General features: G+C 44.9%; 1 long non-coding RNA gene across 1 annotated transcript in view; it reads left to right on the forward strand.

The window, feature by feature from the left end:
• The first annotated feature begins 1,060 nt into the window (after nucleotides 1-1,060).
• Nucleotides 1,061-22,774, forward strand: part of LOC139057869 (uncharacterized) — a 66,697-nt gene continuing 44,983 nt past the window's right edge. Inside the window, exons 1-2 of the long non-coding RNA XR_011513056.1 lie at nucleotides 1,061-1,084; nucleotides 1,382-1,564. This is a non-coding gene — a long non-coding RNA (uncharacterized lncRNA). The remainder of the gene's footprint in view (nucleotides 1,085-1,381; nucleotides 1,565-22,774) is intronic.

A 22,774-nucleotide genomic window follows, 5' to 3' on the forward strand; every position in this document is an offset into this window, starting at 1 on the left:
TTCATCTGTTAGCCCACGTGTTGATATTCAATATACGCAGAGAAACAATTTCCCAACCAGCTTCCAATTGTAAGTGATAGAGCAATCGGGGAATTCTAATTCGGACTCAATGTATATTATGAAAAGTATGTCAATAATACTAATTAGACTTAGATAATTTAATTTTCATTATATAATACTAGCTTAACATTAATTACCCTTTTCAGCAAATTAGTTATCGTGAAGTACCTTTAATTTGCTTCGTAGTTAATTACTTAATAAACCGCGACAATTAGTAATAATTTATTCTCAATAAGGATTTCTTATTCTTCATTAGTCTAAAGGGGCTTATTTAGGCTTAGTTCCGTTGATCGTGTTAATATTGTTTGTCTTTTAGACCGGTGATTATTCTAAATACCTCTTCAGTACTGAATATGCAGGGTGTCCCACGTAACTCTAGCCAAACTTTAACATGTGCAAATGCCACGTAGCGGGAGAAAACAAAGGTAACGTTGTTTGTCGTTACATTTAGATGCTCAAATTATTTTTTCATTCCACCTAATTAGATAATTAGTTTTAATTATTTATTCAACTTCTCCAATATGATTAGATGAAAAGTTTCAGTGGGTATATTGTAGAGCGGCATGAAACACTTCCGATACACCTTTCTGTTGCTCAACACGTGCTACATAAAGGTGTTTTTCCGAGCTTGAAAGAAGCCCGTCAATACACACAATGGGCGTCGAGTGCCTAGTTCTCACGACGTCGCATGACTTACAGGCGGTATGGGCGCTGCTCGAAAAAAATACTGAGAAATCGTGGTGGACTAGCAACCAAAATGAAATAGAAACAGATTGAAGTAGCTTGAAGTTATGGCACTCCAAGTTCAAGAAAAAAAAATCATATAGCCGTCTTTCTGAACACGCTTGGGTTCCAAGGAGTTGAAAGCGAGTCGGCTGCGACTGTAAATTACGCCATGGTGACTTCTGCGGACAGTTTGCATGGCGCGTGTCACCGGGCGAAGAAAACTCGGCGGCACTTATGCATACGGGCTCGCAAGAGCGTTTTGCAAACAACACCCGTGGGACCACGTCAAGCTGCAGCGGTACGTGACATAACCTCGTTAGTGCGGCTGCAATTCGCTAGCGGAATACACCGGCGATGCTGGCTCTTCCGCGATGTGAAAGTACAATTCTCACAAATGTACGCACGCACGCGATGAGAGAAAACGAGGAAGTTGGAGACGGTGCCGAAAGGGAGATTGGTCGGTGGTGTCGCATTTAAAGTGCTCCGAGCAATTTGCGGTTCCCACACAATTGTAGCCCCTAGATGAGGCACTCTGCTATTCTTATAATCTATATATATATATATATATATATATATATATGTATGGGCACTTCAGGTCATGGCCGCTTGAGGTCAGTTGCCAACGGTAGTGCAAGCGCCACCACTCGAGCGACGATCATCATCATCTGCGACTGCACGGTGCCGGGTGGTGAAATTGCCACGACTGGACGGCTGCTACTTCCGGCGACTTTCTGCGTATACTCCTGAGAACGAGGTGCGCAGAACGTTCACTTTTTATGTAAGTACAATATTTGACATGTTGATTGATTAATTAGGATTAATTATTTAATTACGCGGACTGAAAAAATAATTTGAGTATCTCCAAGTGACGGCAAACAGCATTATCGAATGGCTTAAAACAGGAATCTAGGAAACAAAAAGGTGGAAAATACAATTAATAGTTATAATGGTAGATTAAACGACTTTCTTAGGTCCGAAAGGGACTGTTTTCACACGATCACTAGGGAGTGAAAATGGAATACAGTAAACTCTCCGTTGTACGAACGTCGGTTTAACGAATATTTCAGAATAACGAACTTTTTAAAAATCCCCGGCAGTTTTCTTATAGATTCTACGCAAAAAATGTTTCGCTTAAAGGAATTTTGGAACAGTCATTATTTCAGTTTAACGAACTCGCTCAGAGGACCCAGGCTTGCACTGCACTGCAGGCGCAACCGATGTCCGCGCTCATCAAACCACCGCTCCAGCGGCAATGTAACGTCACTGGCGCTACAGCGCCCCGGGGGCAAAGCGGTGGCGCGGAAAACGAACGGCAACGAGGCATGACCTCTGAGATCGCCCGAACAAAACGAGCAAGCATGTAATCTCGGAGGCCATGAACAAAGTAACATCGCTGGCGCTTACAACGCCGCGAGAGCAAAGCGGCGATCTGTCACACCCCAAACCACGTGGGGTGTGTTTTTTTTTTCCGACCGGCTAGTCGTGGCATGGTCATCGTGTCTTTCTTTCCAGTCTCGTTGGTTCCGCGTGTACACACAAACGACCCACGTGGTGTGTTTTTTATTGATATATACAAATTCCATTTCACACATTTCTAACATTATGGATGCCATGTATTTTGCTCCATAAATTGCACTTCAAACTTTGGACTCTGTATGCCATGTCTTATGTTGGTCTAGTGAATATTCAGTTTAGTGAGCTTTCAGTTAAGTAAACTATTTCCTTCGGTCCCTTGAAGTTCACTCAAGTGAGAGTTCACTGTATTACGAGATGGAAGAGTCTAACCCAGCTTCATTCGTCTGCATTTTTCCCCTCATACCCAAGTCTAACCTTGGGAGTGTGAGCCAGCGCCACCACTCACAAATATTGGCGGCGGATGTGAAACAACCTTTCTGCCGCAAGCCTCACAAGTACGCGATCTTTCAGGGTGAAGGCAACCGGTCAATGAACGCGCATATGCCACCTGAAGGCATCAATGTTGCCGGATTTGAGACCCTCGTTATGTAAGAACGAGAAGAAAGGAGGTTAACTTAGGTGCCCGGATTTTATTAATGATATCACGAGAAGCAAAGAAACAGATACTAAGGCATACAGAGGAAAAATTACTTGTACTTACTAATTGAATTAAAGAAATGATAAATTAATGACACTTAAAGTGGATGAAAAAACAACTTGCCGCAGGTGGGGAACGATCCCACGTCTTCGCATACGTGTGTGATGCTCTAACCAACTGAGCTGATGCGGTCGTTACCCCATGCACTTTCTTTGGTATTTGCGTATATTACTACTAGAACTAACCTTGGGAGTGTTAGCCAACGCCACCACTCACAAAGAATGGCGGCGGATGTGGAACATCCTTTCTGCCGCAGGCGTCACGAGTACTGGATCTTTCATGTGAAGGCAACTAATCAGTAAAACCGCACATGCTACCTGAAGGCATCAATGTTGCCGGATTCGAAAGAGATAGACAGCAAGGACAGGAAAGGCAGGGAGGCCAACCAGACGAGCATCCGGTTTGCTACCCTACACTGGAGGTGGGGGAAAGGGGAATCAAAAGATGAAAAAAGGAGAGAGTAAGCGCTGTGGTCTTATGGGAGGATGCACAGGGACACTATAAACGGTCTCTTAGGCCGGTGCACTTCAAGTATTGTGCCAGTGCACGAATCGCTTTTCGTGCCAGTCATGGTTGTGGCCACGGTTCGAGTATTTTTGACTCGGAGAATGGCTCACTGGACGGCCCAGAGTTGGTCCTGCAGGTCTGAGCTCAGCAACGCAGACTCCTAGCGCGCGCGCAGGCTGTCACTGTTTGAGGCTGCATCACCGTTATTGTGTATTATAGCCGTGCATTCCCGTAGGATATGCTCCAGGGTGGCTCTAGAGTTACAATGCCTGCACTAGTCAGTCGTGTATAAATCTGCTTGTATTAGGTACATGATAGCTGTGCTCGGAGGTAACTATGATGGAAATATATCCACCGGTACCCGTATATACTGCTTAATGAAGCAAAATGTCACTTGACAATAATGAATCCTAATGAACCACTGCCTAATGAATCGCGGCGTGACATGCCTGAATATTCGTAAATTTTCAACGTCTTCGCGCTCTCTTTAGCTGGCACATACTTTATTTTCTCGCAGCATGAAGAACTCGCAAGGCAGATAAAAATTGAAGTTGCAAAGCTTGGCACCCTCCTTTATGTAAAATTGCTAATTTGATTGCACAATGTCTGAGTGGTGATCTAAACAGCTGCTCCCTTATATATACTCTAAATGATTTAGAATTGTAGAAAGCACCTGCGTAGAGTCGAGCTTTCTCCAAATTCATGTGCGCAACATGGTAGCCACAAGAATGCCTCTTTCCTATGTGTTGCGTTGTGGCAAAATATTAAAGCTGGCCTTTCATGAACAGCACTTGCCGCCTATAGAAAAGTGTATGTAACCAATATAAGAATCAACGTTAGCTCATGAGAAAGCCGTGCCGGCTCTCTACCTTGTATAAGTGTGTTGCGAGCCTCAAAGAAAGCGCGAAAACAAAAAAAAATTACAGTCCTTATTTCTAGTTCTCTGTTGTTCCACATGATAACCAGATAAAACCATGAAACACTGCTCAGTGAATGATAGTGACGGCTATAATAAGGGATTATTATAGCCTGCGCAAGAAGAAAAGAAAAATAATACCGCATCAATAAACTTGGGCGTAATTTAAGCAGAACCCAAAGGTTTAAGGAAACAAAAGAACAAGTTGCGTGGGAAGGGGGACGACGCGAGCGTGAACAGGCGATGGGGCTTTACAGCTGAGCGCAAAAGGAGCGGTCGATTTTCGATTTCGCCTTAGTGACGGCAGTCTCGAGTGAGATAACTGGAGATTATAACTTACGGCGAGGATTGAGCTAGTGATTCTGCCTGGCTCAAGAAAAAGGAGTTCTCCCTCTTTGTTTTTGTTTCTTTCTTTTTATTATTATTACGGTAGTTTAATTTTTTTTTCATGATGAACACGCTGCCTTAAACCACAGCGCTAGACCATATCATTAAGCAAAAGTTTCTTGGCACTAGGGAATCGTGCGACTAGAAAATACAGATCCCTCATTGACAACTGAACCAACCGTCCTCTTGCACATCGCGAACGAAAGTAAACAGACGCTTCCTTAGGTAACCTTCTTCAATAGGTAAATGAAACAGGTACGCCAAACGCAGATGCGGAGCTCGAGAACATTTCGTTCCGGATATTACAGCAGCACTTTGCATTGTTCTATCGCTTAGATATAAAACTTACTTGCATCTTACTGCAACTTCATCAATTTAGAAGTCGCTTATATGTCGCCAGTCGCTATACGTAAAAACCTGTCGCTAATAAGGCCAAAATTCGCTGTAACTAGAAAAAACTTGAAGAAATGGCTACGCTGTGAGTGATAACGTTTATAGGCCCCATAAGCGAAGTTTTTGAGGTTATCTTGAGTACTCTTTTTTTTAACGGCATAAATTTACATATAAAAATGTAATAAAGTGACCTATTCTGTTGTTTTTTAAGAAACAAGTTTCTTAGTACTGCTAGCACTGTGGGCTGGTATCAGGCAAGCAGAATGTCCCCAGGAGCGTAGTATGATATCTTTTGAGTGACTATACTTAATAAACTAACAAGGTACGCGTGCAAGGTCTCGCAAAAAAAGATTTGTGGGTTATGCGATCGGTTGGTTATTTAACACATTCCCTTGAAAGTATAATAAATAGACGTTCACTTCCACAATCTATACCTTTTACTGATTTGTTTGGCAATGCTGTGACAGCAGTTACTTTTCCGACAACATCCAATGCCCCCAACTAGGCACTAAGCTCCTGCAAACCTCTACGGTCTACCAAAGCTTAGGCGAGAAAAAGCTATCTTTTTTAAGAAAAGAAAAAATAAATTGCTGAAAATTTTTATTTTGCTGAAATCAAGCCTGGGAATCTCTGTTGCATCGCATGCCAAGTATGACGTGTGACCACATATTCAGCCGTTTCTAATAAAATACGTGCGCAGACAGCACGAATCTCTCTGCATGCACCGGCCACGTTTGAGAACCAACATAACTTGCCCAGCGCTCAAGGTGAATAATATTGTAGTGGTTATTGAGTCTAGCTCCTAATTCCTCATTAGCGCAGATGTATTAGATCCATTCCCATCGTTGTTCATCGTATACCTGCCATGGCATGCCAATTGCGCTCTTTTGCTGAGTACGAGGCCGAGGTTTCGCTTACTTGTTGGAAACGCCGCACCATCCACAGCAACGTAAGGGGTGGAACACTATCACTCTCCTGTAACCTGCTTTGGGCGCACGGTAAATAGCTCAATGTGGTCAAAATTAATTCGCAGTCCTTCACTGCGGCGTCGGGACGTGAAACGTCACACCTTTATTAAAACAGAAGTGACCGTGGTGCGCAAGGGTGCATCGTACTTCACAGTATGGCATGGCTTGGGCTGAAGTTGAAAATCTGGCATGACAATGACGAATCAGCGACAACGGCCCAACGTAAACGACAGATGGACTGCAAAACAAAGGAATGCCGAACAATTGATTTCCGTCGTAGCAAAACTTAAGCAGACTGAACTGCAGTTGACCTTTATGCATTGCTAAGCATGCTTGGTCTGGTAGAAGTTGTACATGCATCATATAAATGTTCTGAAGCGAACGGTTACTGCTCTTGCGACGTGTGTACCTAGTGGGTCTGTCTGTCTATGTATATACACATATATGTGTATATGTATGTGCACGTAAGCAGCGGCACCTACCCACCGGTGTTGAGTAGAAATGTAGAAATCGTGCCTCAATATCCGCAAATGCTTAAGGCGGAGTGAACTCAATGTGCTTCTCTAGGGCGCAAGCACCCAGAGCAGAGAGGAGCCATACTGGAACTGACTATTGCAAGTTTAGTTGTTGTATTTTCTGCATAACACCATAGTTATGTATGCTGAATTGAAGACTCTTATTAGAGCTTACAGACAGCAGTGATTCATGCATAGGGGTTCCTTATTCAAAATGAGGAAGTCAGCAAGTAGATGTCAGGGAAGTTGAACTCAGCCGCACTTGCCGAGAGTTCTCGTACTTCGCCAAAGAAGTCCGATACTCATTAGAGAAACTGGGTGAACTCGCGAAGAGTGCTTCGCGTTCAAATCTTTCCGCAGCGGCGTGGGTGATACATTAACGAAGTGCACAGAAAACGGAAAAAAAAGTTATGTTTTTACGAAGTATGTAAGAAACACGCTTCGCGATGGACGATAAATAATGTCGTGTATGGAATCCGCGGAAAACAAATCAGAGTTAAGAATTCGCTGAAATTGCCTAGATAACTCTCGCTTTCCTATTCCATTAAAAAGGTGCCTCTCCAAGCGTCAAAAAGTCTACGGTCCTCGTTTTCTTTTCCTTTTCTTTCTTCCCTTCTTTCTTTCTTTCTTTCTTTCTTTCCTTCTTTCTTTCTTCTTCTTTTATCTTTGCCTGCGTTTCAAAATTGGGGGGACTTCATGACAGAGAAGGACGAGCTTTCATTCCTTACACAGGAAGTGCCCACGGATCCACCTCGGTTATCACGAGGTGCTTTCCTTGGTTGTGCGCTGCAATATCTTCTCGCTATGTTGGAAAGAGGATTTTAGTAGTTCTTTTTGCTCGGATGTACTGCATGGTTGGATCTCTACATGCGGACGCTTCTTTTCTCACATTATTCCTTTTCATTCTTTCCAACTTATTTTTTGTCATGCTATATTAGGTGAGCGAAAACACCCGCTAACCTCCCGCTATGCGCATATGTTTTTTTTTTTTTACCTCTGATGTCTGATTTTAACGATTCCTTTGCATAGGCAGTCGAAATACCCTGTGCGCCAGCGTACTTCGCAGACAGGTACAAGGACCACCAGAACTGACGACAGCGCTGAGCATGGATGGTCTTCAGCAACCCAATAAAAGACTCCCTTTCGACGTTTTCAGCCGCGTGGTTAGGCGCTAGCAGGTTGAGATAGGCCCCATTTGTTACATTTATTTTTTTCCATTTGTCGCCAATCGAAACGAAGCGTAGCTATCTATCCGTGAGTGAGGCTTTCAATACGGATCGTGGTTGATGGGGAAGAAATTGAGCATGCCCTTCTTCAGAAGCGGTTATCCAATCTGACGCACAGAAACGCTTATCGCGTTTTAATACGTATGCTTTCGTCGATTGCCGTATATGCTTGCTTTCTAAGCAGTACTGTTTCATTCCGCACAATACCTGACTTGTAACATCATATTCACTGGGCTTTTGTACGCTTGGCTAAAATTATGCGAAGTCTTTAGTGGGTGATGGGATTGGTGTTGTAATTGAGATCTTACAATAAGTTGTTTAAAAACTGGCTCTCCCGTAATTGAGAGTAGACGTAAGCACGAAATGGTAACCGGAAAAGTAGATTGGTTGGAGATTGGTTGGAGCAGCCACAATCTTAAAATGGGTGTAGTGCAAGTTCGCAACGGCACACCCCACCACACGACACCGCCCCATGCCACATACTGTGCACTGGTCCATATGGACGCACCCCAGCTAGAAGAAGAAAACTGGCTGAAGGTGACAAGACAGGCAGCGATAGACGCCAAGACCGAGCGCACTGCACAGCTAGAACAAAAAAACGCCTGAAAGACGCGTGACCAAACGTCTCGGCAAATCTAGATTCTTGCTCCGTGATCTCTTGGCGATCTCGACGCAAGAGGTCATGTGTAGGGAGGACACTAAGCAAAGCGCTGGCTTCCCGGAGCGTTTGCTTTCCAAGACTGCGTACGTGACGTAATGCTCTTTCATAACTGTTTCCTTCCTCCATAAAGGCGAAGCAGTGCTTCCAGACGCGTCCGATGCCACACCACACAGCAGCTCGGCGAGCGCAGTAGATCCACAGCAAATTCCATTTCCCAAAATTGAAGTGTGTGGTACTCTATACCTTCGCTTTGAGCATCGCTATTGAAAATTACAAATAAAGCTTCAGTGCAATAGAAGTTACAACAGCTTGAGTGATATTGTGAACAAATATTTGGAAGAACTCGCAAGCGATACATTTTTTTTCATTTCTTTGGGAGTAAGTATGGTGTGTAATACGGTTCCGTATGAAGGATCGGTGACCTAGTTTTGTTATCGCCACTGGCTCGGATTGTATTGCTTGAGTGATCTGGCTTTTGGGTCATGCCTTTTCCTGTCTGGCTGACTCTTGTAGCCAGGCCATCAAAAGTATTCACTGAATATGCAAGTAAGCAGGTGCCCGTTATTTCTGTGTGCTCTCGTACGCATGATTATTTTTGTATATACACATCTCATAGCGCCGCTACGATACTATGTAAAGTCACATCATCATTGTACATAACCATTGTGTGCATTGTATGTACCGAATATCCTTTTGTGTAATGTGACAATTAGTTTATCTGTAACTGTGTGTTTCCGTGGGTCTGTGTGATTATATTTAGGTAGTGTGGACTCGGACACTTCTTTGAAAACATGCCATGTGTACAATGCTTCGTACTTTGTATATGTTATCGTCCTGGCGGAGTTGTGCCATGATTGTGACTTCGTGTTCGTATCGTTTCTTGTTGAAATAAACATTTCATGAAAAGGTCAAGATCACTTGAACGTCGCCGAGAATGGGAGCTGAAAGCAAGTCATGCTGAATAGATTTACAAGAGTAAAAGCTTTACTACACCATGGCCGCTATTTTGTAGCGATGCCTCATGCTTTATTCTATGCTATTCTTATCATCCACCACACACGGCCGCCTGATCGCGTTGATAATCTGGGCAGACCATCGCTCTGACCAGTGGCCAAGCGCGACAAGCCTGAAAAAGCATAGAATCGGAAAAGGCATCGCTACAAAATACCGGCCCATGTCTCACAAGGTCATGCATCGCGTCGCAATAACCTTGAGCCGCCGGAGCTCAAGTCTGGCAGGTGTGACGCCACGCCCCGCAATCCGCTGCCTAGGGGCGTCGCCGCTGCGCTCGATCGGAGCCTCGCCCCTGCGGTATCACGTGACCAGGCCAGCGTCAAAGGGCTAAATCTCCGACGTAGCATGAGCGCGCACGCGTTACGTCACGTTAGCGAGAACAGCAGCATACAGAGTTCGAATGATGGTTCGACGCACTGGCGCCGCCAACGTAACCGGATGAAGCCAACATGCCCTGCGTCGAGCGACACTCGCCGACGCGCCGATAACGTCGGGATATAAATGGCTTCTTCGCCGGCACTTGTTCGCTCAGGCTCGAAATAAATGGCGCACAGGCTCGGCCATGTATGTGTGCGCTTTAGCGCGAGTGACATGCTGAACCGAATCATTCCGTAAATATAGCTCGATGACAGGCTGCGAAACATCACGCAAAGTTGCGTGCTGAAACACTGGAGCAAAGGGAGGCCAGGTTAGCACCTTATAGAAAAGCTTACCAAGCGCGGAAGGGTGCCAACATCGAAGCTACCGCAGCCGCCGCCGTCATTCAGCAACACGAACAAAAAGGACAAGGAGACTAAGCCACGGACACAGGCAACGGCACAAAGAACGAACGTTTGACGAACCACGCCCTTCGGCTGGAGCCAAGCTTGGCTGCGACGGCCAGGTTTCACGGCCACTTCATGGACAACACGTTTGACAGTGTGTGTAACGGGTGTAAAAGGCTGTGGCCTAACTTTAATGCAAAACTATGTGCATACTCTGCAAAACCAAGCCAAATAGACCGTTTGCTCGTGGTAACTAGGTTTACAAGAGTTAAACCTCAGCCATCTTTTTTTTTTTCATCTTACGCCGCTACAAAAATTTGCACGCTATTCGTAGGTACTTTGACGAGATCCATGGTCTTTTCGCGTATGCACATTTCCTGCTTGATGCAATAATGGCCTACATAGGTTATCAGTAAGTGATCGTTGAAGGCTGCATATTACTGTACAATTGATACTTATACTGCATGTTTGGGATGAAGACTACGTGCGTAATTTGCATCACTGCTCTGCTCCTTACAATTTTTTCATTGCTGACAGAGTGGGTACTGCCGGTTCCACCATTCATGAAAGGTGGCTTGTACAGGCCTATGGAAGATCACAAAACTTTTAGCATATCAGCCTCGTTGGAATTTATGCCGTGTGTACGTGGTGTTCAATTTCTCCGTCTTTTCTTTTTTATACTTCTCTTTTTCGTAATCCCTGCATCAGTCTGAGGGCGACTGGCCTGTGTGAACCAGACGCATTTCTGGCTAACATTCCAGCTTTCTCTCTACTCCTCCTCCTACGTAAGGTAACACATCGACGCTCAACCGTTTCACCTACGTGTATTTTATCTACTTGATTTTTTTTCTCTATCTTTCTCTCTTAAGAGAATTTCACTCTTAAGAGACAATTGTCCTAATCTTTCTTTCTTAAAAGAGAAAGATTAGGACAGTTCTCCCACTCTTTCCTTTTGTTGCTGTTGTCATGGCGATAACCAGCATCTACTGACAGACATTCATCTTGTCTTCGTTCCGCAACACTAGGCGAGGCTTGAAAGCAAATACACGTACTCCATGATGGGGATCACAGCGCTCTCACATCTCAACACATCCCTGTTCTTCTAACGCTAGGATTGCCGGTATGGCATCAATCGGTTTTCAGCGCTTGTGTTTACCACGAAGGACAATGAAAATGAAAAAAAAAAAGACGAACATGTTCACATTTGCTCGTTCTCTTGTTTTACATTTGCAATATGTCTTGTGCGCGATTTCGGGGCAAAAAACAAAAAAAAATTCAGCAAAATAATAGCATCATAGGCTTCTATGCCGCGGATCTGTGCGCAATTTCATCCGCTACATGGCTGTAACTACAAATTTCGGCAGCAAAATTATTAATCTTCCGCGTGATGAAGGCAACAACAAATAAGTATTAGCTTAATTACGCACGAGCGAAATGTTCCTGAGCTCTTGTGCCATGATTACCATAGTCGGTCATCGCTTTCATCCCCACTTCCTCTGTGCACGTTTGACCCGAATTTCGTTTCGGCCCCGCATGATTCGTAATCGATATCACCGATATAAAAGTAAATCTGTAACGACAAGAAGTTCTCTCGTTTCGTGGCATTCTCTCTTGATGACCGTTTGCCAGGGGAGCGGTGGAAACTTATTACCCAGCCATCGCGGTTCCGCTTACGCTAGTCGACGGCAATCCGATTCGTGCTCAGGCTTACCCTCCGACACCGCTACCTCCCTACCCAGCCTTCGCCCCCTTCGTGCAGTTGAAATTATTACCCGCAAGCACAGTTCGAGGGCCCACACTTACAGCGTCGCCGCCACGGTGCTTCTCTTTAATTCGTTCCTGCCATTGGGATGTCCGTGTCGGGTTCTCCATCCTTCCTTCGACTTCGTATTTCCTCTGTGCGTTCGCTACTTGTGACCCGCGACCGTGAGTTTGCCCCTCTCGCGGAACCTTCTCTCCCACAATCCGCCACGTGTTATTTTCAGTGTTCGGACTTTCCGCTTTGTTCCGACGTTTCCTAAAACGCTTTCTTGCCAGCCTGGCGGCTACTGCTGGCCATCGTCAGTACTCGAGAAAGTCGAATGGGAGGCCGGTCGATAAGTTCGCTTGCACTGCTATAAATCTCTAGTCTTCCTTAATTAAACAATAATAATCAGCCCAACAAGCTTTCTTTTTGTTTCTCTATTTTCTGAGGCAGTGCTTCAATGCTCTCTTTCAGATGTGATGTCTTTCATGTCTGAGCATCCTTACGAGAATGTTCAGCCCTTCGTCTTTCGACGTATATTTGTGTTTTGCAGCGATAGTTTGACTATGGCCACGTGAGCGCCGTCTGTGGAAAGTCTGCTGTATGTTCCCGCTGTGCAGCGCAACACTCTGCAGGCAACTGCCAGGCAAAAACTTATAAGTGTCCGAACTGTGAAGGGCCCCACGATGCCTCATCAAAGGACTGTCCTAGAGTTAAGCGAGAACTCTCCATCTTGAAGAAAATGGTGAGGGACCGGTCGACTCATCGTGAAGCAGCTGCTGACGTCAGGCGACGTCGTTCTCGTCGTAGACGCTCATCAAGGAATTCTGCTCTCCGCACAAAGAATACGCGTGCCGCACAGCCTGTTGCTGTTGAATCTGCTCCAACCTCAGTGCAGAACGTTTCCAAACCGTGTATGGATAACGGAGCATCTCAAAAGGATGCCGTGGATGAGGAATGGCCACCACTGCCAAGGATAAGCCCTGTGGAAAAACCCCAACAAGGAAAGGCACCACAATGCTCCACCCCTCACCCAGATGAGCTGACAGAGCATGACCGCCGAATTGTAACCATGCTGAAGTCTTTGATAAATGCGATTCGCACGCTTGTGGGCAACTCGAATACGCCAACAGCTCGAAGCGCAGTGCAAGTGTTGGATGCCCTGAGCCCAGTGCTTGCAAATCTTGCATAAGCACAATGGCTCTTCCACTGCCTTCATTCCGTGATGAAGTGCGTAGCGCGACGATTTTCCAGTGGAATGCCAGAGGACTTAAATCACGGATTTCATGTTTCCGCCACTCCGTTTTCACGCACCGATTTCCTGTAGTGGTAATATGTGAACCGAACGTGTCCAAAGCGCTAAGACTCTCTGGATACGAAGCCTTTGTGGCGTCGACGTGCGGGCAATCCAGCAAAGTAATTGTTTACATCCGTACAGAACTGACTTACATTCCCCACTCGGTGCAGCCTCATGATGGAAACCAATATGTGTGTCTCCGCATTACAAAGAATAAAGTGGCCTTCACTCTTATCGGCGCCTACATATCCCCATATAGTCGGTTCGACGGCGACCGATTGCGAGACATCCTGACGGCGACTACTGGACCCTGGATTATCACGGGAGACTTTAATGCTCATCACTTGGCTTGGGGAAGCTCCAGAATAGATTCCAGGGGCCGGAAACTTGTGGAATTTGCTTCCGACCATGAACTTTGCATTATGAACGATGGCAGTCCGACGTACTTGCGTGGTTCGAACTACAGCAGTTGCTTAGACTTGACCTTGGTGTCACGGCAACTTGGTCAAAATGTTCGATGGTTCGCTGACATCGAGACTCATGGTAGTGACCATCTTCCCACCTACTTAAGTATCACTGGATTTGGAAACTCCTTCTCCTGTACTTCCCGACAAGCATATATAAGGTGGTCAACGTATAAGACAAAGGTGGAAGAGGCATGCAAAGGAGGATTTACCGGCACCATTGAGAACCTTATTACAAGTGTACTGGAATCGTCTAAGTACACATTTACATCCGCTAAAAAACGTACGGATTTTGACATGGAACTTGAGCGACTTCGAACGATTCGCAGAAGAGCCGAGAGGCGATACAGGCGCACGAAGTCCATTCATGACCATAGAGTCGCTCGACGTATACAGAAGAAAGTCCAACGTCGTATGGACAGGCTGGAGGAGCAACGGTGGAAGACGTTCTGCGAATCACTTGATCCCCGCAAGCCACTGTCTATCATATGGAGGACGGTGCGCGGCCTTGGCTCGTCTCCACAGCAACGACACCCATTCTCAGCCCTAGCCCTCTATCAAGGCCGCTCACAGGTCGATATAGCCGAAGACTTCTGTGTGAAGATTGCAGGCAGTGTGGTCACCATCAGTAGCGAAATTCTGGGTGAGGTTCCTGCGACACGCTTCCCAGAATTGAATGTGTCCTTCTCACTTGAGGAATTGGACGCTGCTCTGGCCTCCTGCAGGCGCTCCTCGTCGCCAGGACCAGACGGCATCACCTACGCTGCTTTATGCCACCTAGGTGAAGATGGCCGAAGCAGACTCCTGGAATGTTATAACCAGTCGTGGAATGATGGCGTCGTTCCTGAGCGGTGGAAGTCCAGCCGCTTGATACCACTCCTGAAGCCTGGAAAGTCGCCACTTGACCTAGCGTCCTACCGACCCATTGCGCTGTCCAGCTGTGTTGGGAAGGTCATGGAAAGAATGATTCTCACCCGCCTAGAATGGTATCTTGAGCGCCACAACGTATACCCCGATGCCATGGCTGGTTTTAGAAGAGGCCGTTCCTCTATTGACAACGTCATCGACCTAGTCACGTCTGTACAACAAGAAAAACACCACAAGCGCATATCGGTTGCACTATTCCTCGACGTGAAAAGCGCCTATGATAATGTAACGCATGAAGCCATCCTTGATGCCATGGAAAATAACGGAATTGGTGGACGCATGTTTCGGTGGATTCGGAGCTATCTATTCAAAAGATCCTTCTTTGTGCACAGTGCAGATGGCCGAACTGCTGACCATTACACTTACCGTGGCGTCCCTCAGGGTGGGGTTCTTAGCCCCACTTTGTTCAACCTTGCAATCCTTGGCCTTGCCGACGTTCTACCACATACAGTAAACCTTTCAATATATGCTGACGACATATGCATATGGGCCTCGGCAGTTACACGTCTCCAGGTGCGTGCACGGCTCCAAAAAGCAGTGACCCTAACTTCATCGTACCTGAGTGCGCAAGGCCTCAGCATTTCGACCGAGAGGTGCGCCTTAGTCGCCTTTACCCACAAGCCCATGACCTGGTACCCCATTTCTATTGACCACCAACCAATTTCCTACGCAAAACCTCACCGATTACTAGGCGTTATTATAGACAGAGACCTTTCATGGAGCCCCCACATCTCATGCTTGAAGAAGAGGCTTACTTCTATCTCCCATATACTAAGGTTTCTTGCCGGAAAAACGTGGGGCACATCTGTGGCATCTATGCTTCAACTATACAGGACGCTCTTCGTGGGATACTTGCGATACAGCACACCGGTGCTGTCCAATGCTAACAAAACTAACATCCATGTCCTACAGAGCATTCAAGGCCAAGCCCTTCGAACATGTCTGGGGCTACCTCGAAATGCTTCAACCGTGGCAACAATTGCCACCGCGAGAGACAACCCAATAAGGACCTATATAGATATCGACGCACTCCGGGTGCATGTCCGCCATATATCCAGAGTCCCTGACCACCATCTCGCTCACTTGCCTGAGAAAAGACCCAAGGCAGCGTTCTCCAGATCAATTGCGGCTAACCGGCACTCTTTGTCTTTGAGGCACTCACCCGCAACAAGAACGCCATCCCCTATGTGGTGCTTGAAGAAGCCTCCTGTGTACCTTGCTGTTCCAGGAATAGTGAAGAAAGCTGGCCTGACCACCGCGGCTCTCAAGCAGATCACATTGGAACTTCTTCATTGTTCATACGCTAACCGAATTCATGTTTACACGGATGGTTCCGTCTCGGAAAATTCTACGGGCGCCGTTGTTCTACCATCTCAATCGGTCGTCATCAAGTTCAAGACTTCACACGTAACGACATCTACAGGTTCTGAACTGGCCGCTCTTCGCGCTGCTGTCGAATATATTGAAAAAGAACCGCCCAACAGATGGGCAATATTTTGTGACTCGAAAGCAGCCCTCCAGAGCTTGCGAAGTTTACGACGTGGCAATTATGAACAGCTGGTGTCACAAATCAACGAAACCTGCCATTGCGCATCTGAAAGAGGACATGATATCATATTTCAGTGGCTGCCGGGACACTGTGGCATCGTTGGTAATCACCTCGCCGATGACGCTGCCCGACGTGCCCAGGCTTGCTCACCGACACTCCTTATACCTTTATCCAGAGTCGATGCTGCAAGAGAGCTTCGCAGTCTCGCTCGTGCAATCACGTTAGGTTGCTGGCATACACCACAGAACTCTAAGTGTCGTTTACACGGCCTCGACCCTTCACTGAAACTTACATTACCAGTGAACCTTCCACGACGTGACGCAACACTGCTGTGTCGGCTGCGGGTAGGAGTAGCCTTCACGAACTCCTACAGCTACCGTATTGGAATGGCGGATTCACCAATGTGCGCTAAGTGCAAGTGTGAAGAGACCATCAGTCACCTTCTGTGCCACTGTTCTCGCTTCGATAATCAATGTGAGACTCTCCAGTGTGCCTTAAATAGACTGGATGACAGGCCATTTACGGAAGCGAAGATCTTGGGAGCCTGGCCTCACAGTTCCTTGGCCCAGAAAGCCGTTCGAGCGCTTTTTCGCTACCTGAGGGCAACAGACTTGAGTGCCCGGCTATAGACATCCCATACTTAAGTTCTCTCTCTTCCTCTTTCACTCCCCATTCCCCTCCCTACGTGTAGGGTAGCAAACTGGACTCAGTCTGGTTAACCTCCCTGCCTTTCCGTCTTCCCTTCTCTCTCTCTCTCTCTCTAGTTTGACTATACGTCACTTCATTCGTTACTTTCAGTGTCAGTGTCTGGCAGGCCGCACTAGCTGCAGGTTCTCGGTAGACTTCCATGTCGTACGATGATTAACACATTAAATAAGTGGAAGCCTCTATAGGAAGGATGTGGTAAGTTCATGTGGCACTTTGCACTTTACTGCTTGCAATCCAGGCGTTAGGCGGTGGCGCCAGCAAGAAGACCAGAACATTTGAGCGTGAAAAGCAATAAATTTTGATGCGAAAAAAATTCGTGTGATGAACGAGACAGTTAGCAGCCGGCACACCAGCGTATACAAGTAGTTGAAGCCTCCAGTACGCAGTTTAATCCCACGTCGTAAGTCCATACCACGTAGAGAAGTCATGAACAAGAATACTAATTGTTAACAAACGTTGTAGTGTAGTGAACGTCGTGCTGCACTGCTAATCTCATCATTTATGGTTCATGTCGGCCGCAGGGTGCCTAATATCGATGGGAGGAAAATGGAAAAGCGCTCGTGTGTTTAGGTTTAGGTGCACGTTAAAAACGCCCCACGTGGTGTAAATTTTTATATCCGCTGCGCCCTACTACGACGGAGCTAATATTGAGGTCATGTTTTCGTCTCGTAAAACCCCCTACATCAATTTAGATTTGAGCGAAATATACGTTGCCAAATTAGTAAATGCATTATACGTGCTTGTTCCGGTCCTGAAGAAAAGAACGTCACTCTGTCGGCACGCAACAGCAAAATTATGACTGTGGCATGTTGTTTTGCCGAAAAATATAATACTGGAAATCTTAGGACTTGACGAGGAGCTATCGTTGCCCAATTTTTACGTATAAAACATTAATCTATGCGTGACCATCTTTGCATGAAGTTTTTATCACTGCTATCATTTGAACCTTGCAAGATTTCCACAGACATCATAGAAGGACAAGTGGCTCACTAAGCAGCCCATGTCCTTTTGAATGTTTCATTCCGCAAGCTTTTAGACTTACTATAACGCGCCTATTAGACATTTCTTGCCACTGCCGGAAGCTTTGTAAAATACGAGCTGCAGCCATTGAAATTTACTGTCCAGGTTCTTTTTGACTAATTACGCTCTCGTTATTGCGCATGAGTGATTTCACTATTTTACGAGCTTTATTTTGTGTTGATTGTGTGAAGCTCTAGCTGCTTTCACCTGGTTTATGTTGCTGTGCGTTATTCTGTTCGAATCGATAAAACCGGGCCATGTAGTAGACCTCAAATCGGAATGCGCTCCAACGGGCAAAAGCACATAGCAGTTTCTTGCATTTCCTTTTTTACGGGGCATGCCTTCTTTCATTGAATGTACTCTGCATTCAGGAGCATTCAGAAAGTGAAAACGAAGCCGATGCGGTTCGTATCGCGCAAGATCGCTTTTAGGAATTTTATTCTTTCTTTACAAATTGAAGAGAAAGGGAAGAGCTAAAGGCATATAGCTTGACAAGGACTTGTGCACCAATCAGCGTTTCAAGCGGAGTGAGCGCACATACGAGAAATGAAATATCAGGCAATTTCATTGTATATATAAACACAAATTATACAATTTTCTTCAAACTAGCAATGTAAATATAGAGAATAGTCAGTTTTGTGGAAACATAAATTCAAAGCTATGTTCACATACCTAGTACAAATGCACCGAGAACAATGATTCTTGCGCAAGACAACTCAGACAATTTTTACATTGTTGTTTGCACATAGTATAATGCATTCACTCATACACTTAAAGCATTCAAAACGAAAACAGAAGTAAAATTTTGATGAAAACACACAAGAAAAGCTCAATTTTGCAAAGCACCATTTTCCAACACTAATCCCCTCAGATGCTTCTTATTGATGTGTTCATTAAAGTTTATGCCCTATTCCATTTAACAAAATTGAAACTTGATACATTATATGCTGTCTACCATAACTAGTTCGAATTTGCGGTGTCCTCATAATGTATCCCCTTAGTCAATACTGTGGTGGAAGTTTAATTGACGCAATTATATGTAATTATTTTTATATGCTGTATAAGTTATAAGTATATAGCTTGGTTACTTTTAGTATATCGTGCTTAGGAAACAGTTGATGAGTACGTAAGCCCTGCAATCGCCAATGATAGTTTTCAACATTTCGCAAAACAAGTTTCTGTGGTACAGTTAATTGAGATAAATTCTGGTTGCTAGTGGTACTCCATACTAAGCAGCAGTGTGATGATCTGGAATGGGATAGCGTATAATAAAGCGCCTTATTTAACCACAATGGCAGCAACTCACTGAGTTTAAAGAGGCAGCCCACAGCTTTAGTTAGTTATGCTGTTAACTTTTAAACACCTGCATTTCAACACACGTCTTTCTGAAACGAAACACCTACAAAATTCTCTTCCTCTATCTCCTCTATCTTAGTGTCATTAAATGGTGCTGTTACGATTTCGTTCAAAGGCTTATTTCTTGGTCCAAAAGGAATATATTTAATTTTATTTACATTTATTTGTAGTTTATTTTTACACAGCGAATTTGATAATACTTTTAAATACCAATTAGCTAAATGCTATGTATGCGAGATTGTTTTGGCCACAAACAGACGTTACCATCATTACCATACGTAATTAAACTCTAGCGATTGCGTAATTGAGCTATCATTTAGGTATAACGACCCAAGTGTTGATTCTTGGGGGTACCCCTCTATTGTAATCCATTGTAGCGGTGTTATTTTAGCCGCACTTTTATGGGAATCAATGAATGTCCGAAAAGTCTCATATTGTATAACTTCTTAGGGAGGATATTTATCTACATGTCATGTTAATGGTAGTTCAAATGTAGGTGTGTCAGCTGAACACAACTGGCTATACCATGCCATGAAGAGGCGCAGATGGTTTCAATCAAGCACTAGAATTAGGTTCTTTACATGTAAAACACGCCGCAAACAAGCAGGTGGAATGAATGCAACCGCGTTGCCCATAGGGTTCGCAAAAGCTGCATATTTTGTTCGTTTACTTGTTTGTTTCTATAATGGGGCAGTGGTTGTAGTCTATGAGAAAAGAAATACTTTCGCTGAAGCAACACTAAGCCTAGCGCTTGTAAACCCCTACTAATAGTTGCGCGGTCACTTGTTATCGTCATATTTATTTATTTATTTATTTATTTATTTTATGTAAGGAGAATAGCTGGAGAAGAGCAATGCAAAGGCATAAACGAGTTTAGTTAGAGGCAGTCAAAAGCAATAAAACAAGGTGCGCAGCAATAACATTCAATATATTTTGCAAATTCATGAAGTCGCAATTCAAGAACACTGCCTGGCTGTAAATTCCAGTGGTCTATATTGTACAAAAAACGATACATAAAAAAGGATTTAATAGAATCAAAGGCTGAAGCGTTCAGGTATTGCTGGTGCCTCCTTATGGAGCAGTAGAGAGTGTAGTGAGGATAAAAAAATTTTACACTCGCTTCGCGAACGTAGCGAGTGAGAAAAAATGGACAGGAGTTGGTAAGCGTTGTATGTGGCGCCCGGATTGCAGCGAGGTTAGAAGTTGATTAATATTCTACGAAAGGAAGAAGTGTCTGACGTATCACCAATATCTAAATTGTACGGCTTTCTTTGCATCGATTATATTCTGTTTATATTTTTTTCTTTATAGGGGGCTCCAAACAGCGGACGGGCACTCTAAAATTGCACAAACTAGCGTCTCAAAGGTGAAATGTTCTGTATATTTAGGAGCCGTATGTAGTGTACGCTGAAGGTAACCAAGTATCCCAAGTGCCTTGTTGCAAGTTAAATCGACGTGTTTAGAACAATACATGTTGCGAAAAAAACGGAATTTCTAAATATTTGTATTCTAATGGCTTTTGAAAAGGAGAACTGCTCAATGAGTAGGAAAACCAGGAAGTGCATTCATAAATAAAAAAACAAATAAACAGTTTTACAGAAACAAGGAAAGGCATTTACAACTCTGAAAGGAAATAGGAACTGTTTCACTAATATTTATTTTCTTAAGGCACTTCTTGCACAATCTTGGACCAGCTAAAATTTTTCTCAACAATTTTTGAGCGTGACATGATAGATAAGAGATTGAAAACATGACAAATTATGTAATCGTTGGCATATAAATTTTGGCAAGGACATTGGAGGGTAACTCGTTTATATACAAGATACATAGAAGACAGCCTAACGCAGAACCCAGTGGAACATCAGGTGATACATTTTCAGTCTGCTAGTCTGTAGAGATGTAAAATACAAACCGAGATTCTTGAGTCAGAAAACTTGGCCGGTATTTGAGAGGATTTGGATTGTTTAAAATTGTGTTTAACAATCAAAGTTTGGAGTGTACGACCGTGTCAAAGGTTTTCGAAATGTCGATAAATTTTGTGCCTGCTTGGTTACCCAAACTCGGATATAACTTATATCACGGGTAAATTGTATTACATGAGCTACAGTACCTAGACCACTATGAAACCCATGCTAGATGAAATAATATTAGCATAGGAAAAACGCAGCGACGAGTTTGTAGATAACGTACTTCTGATTTGTTACAATGAAGGGTGAAACAAATAGGTCGGTAATTTTGGAAATCATTCTTATCGCCAGATTTGTGCCTACGAAAAACCTTCGCGACGTTTCATAAGGTAGGAACTGCACAGATGGTAGTGATTCCTCAAAAAATACTTGTAAAGAACTTTCTTGTTCAGAGCGCTCAGTATTTTCTGCCATTCTACAGTTTTCTGTCTCCCTCTCAACAACCGTTTTTATGCGAAGCATGTTACTAGAGCTCAACCCAGCTCCTCAGGCGCGGCGGTGTCGCCTTCAATACCACGTGACACCGTGACGTCACGATAGAGGAGAAAAGGGGCTCCAACTCGCGCCGTCGCTCGCGGCGTCGCCTTCAAGGCTGACCACGTGACACCGTGACGTCACGACAGAGGAGAAACGGGGCTCCAACTCGCGCCGTCACTCGCGGCGTCGCGGCGGTATATAAGCAGCTGCGCTTGCCTCTCCTAGACACTCACGAGGTGAGATGCCTCCTGGAGACAGAGCTGCTCGTTTGAATGATAAGCGAAGGTTGCGGCGTGCTACAGAGACTGTTTCTAGGTGGCTTTGCTACGGCGCAGCGACTACGCGCCCCGCATCGGACGCGGTGAGCGTCGAGCAACGCAGCGTTCGGCGCGACAACGATATGTGCGCCTGAGCAAGCGCTGCATGCCTGAGCCGACGCCGACGACACCAGCTTTTCTGCGACACGAGCTCCTTAACGCTGTCGCGTTAAAATAAAGGCTAGTATGCTTCGCATCCTGGGCTTAACCTTAGCTAAGCCACAGCCAGTTTTTTCTTTCTCAGATTCCGACAGGAACTGCTCCTGCTCTCTGAAACGTATATGTAGTGTCACTCTCTGGATTGCAGCGGCGGTTACTGTCATAGCAAGGGTGACTTCGTCAGGTGGTTCAAAGCGTCACTTCACCGCTTCGGATAGGTAGTGTTCATAGCTTATCGACTTTCGACCTGCTTCTCGTGTATATTATCACATGCTTTATGTTAGTTGCCTTATTAGAGGACTTATAGCGAAGGTGACGTGAACGTTTACATTCAAGTTTTATTCCTCTAGCTGGTTGATCCAGATCGGAAAAAAAAATGCGTGGACTCTACCCATGCCCAGCTTCTGATGAACACCTGATTCCTGCATAGGGCCCCAGCTATCACTTCCTAGATTTCTGAGTTTGTTGGTGATATTTGTACGAACAAAATTGTGAATGGACGCGAATCTCGCACGACTAAATGCGTAGCGTGACATCCC

The sequence above is a fragment of the Dermacentor albipictus genome, chromosome 3 (assembly GCF_038994185.2).
Source record: "Dermacentor albipictus isolate Rhodes 1998 colony chromosome 3, USDA_Dalb.pri_finalv2, whole genome shotgun sequence".
Lineage (NCBI taxonomy): Eukaryota > Metazoa > Arthropoda > Arachnida > Ixodida > Ixodidae > Dermacentor > Dermacentor albipictus.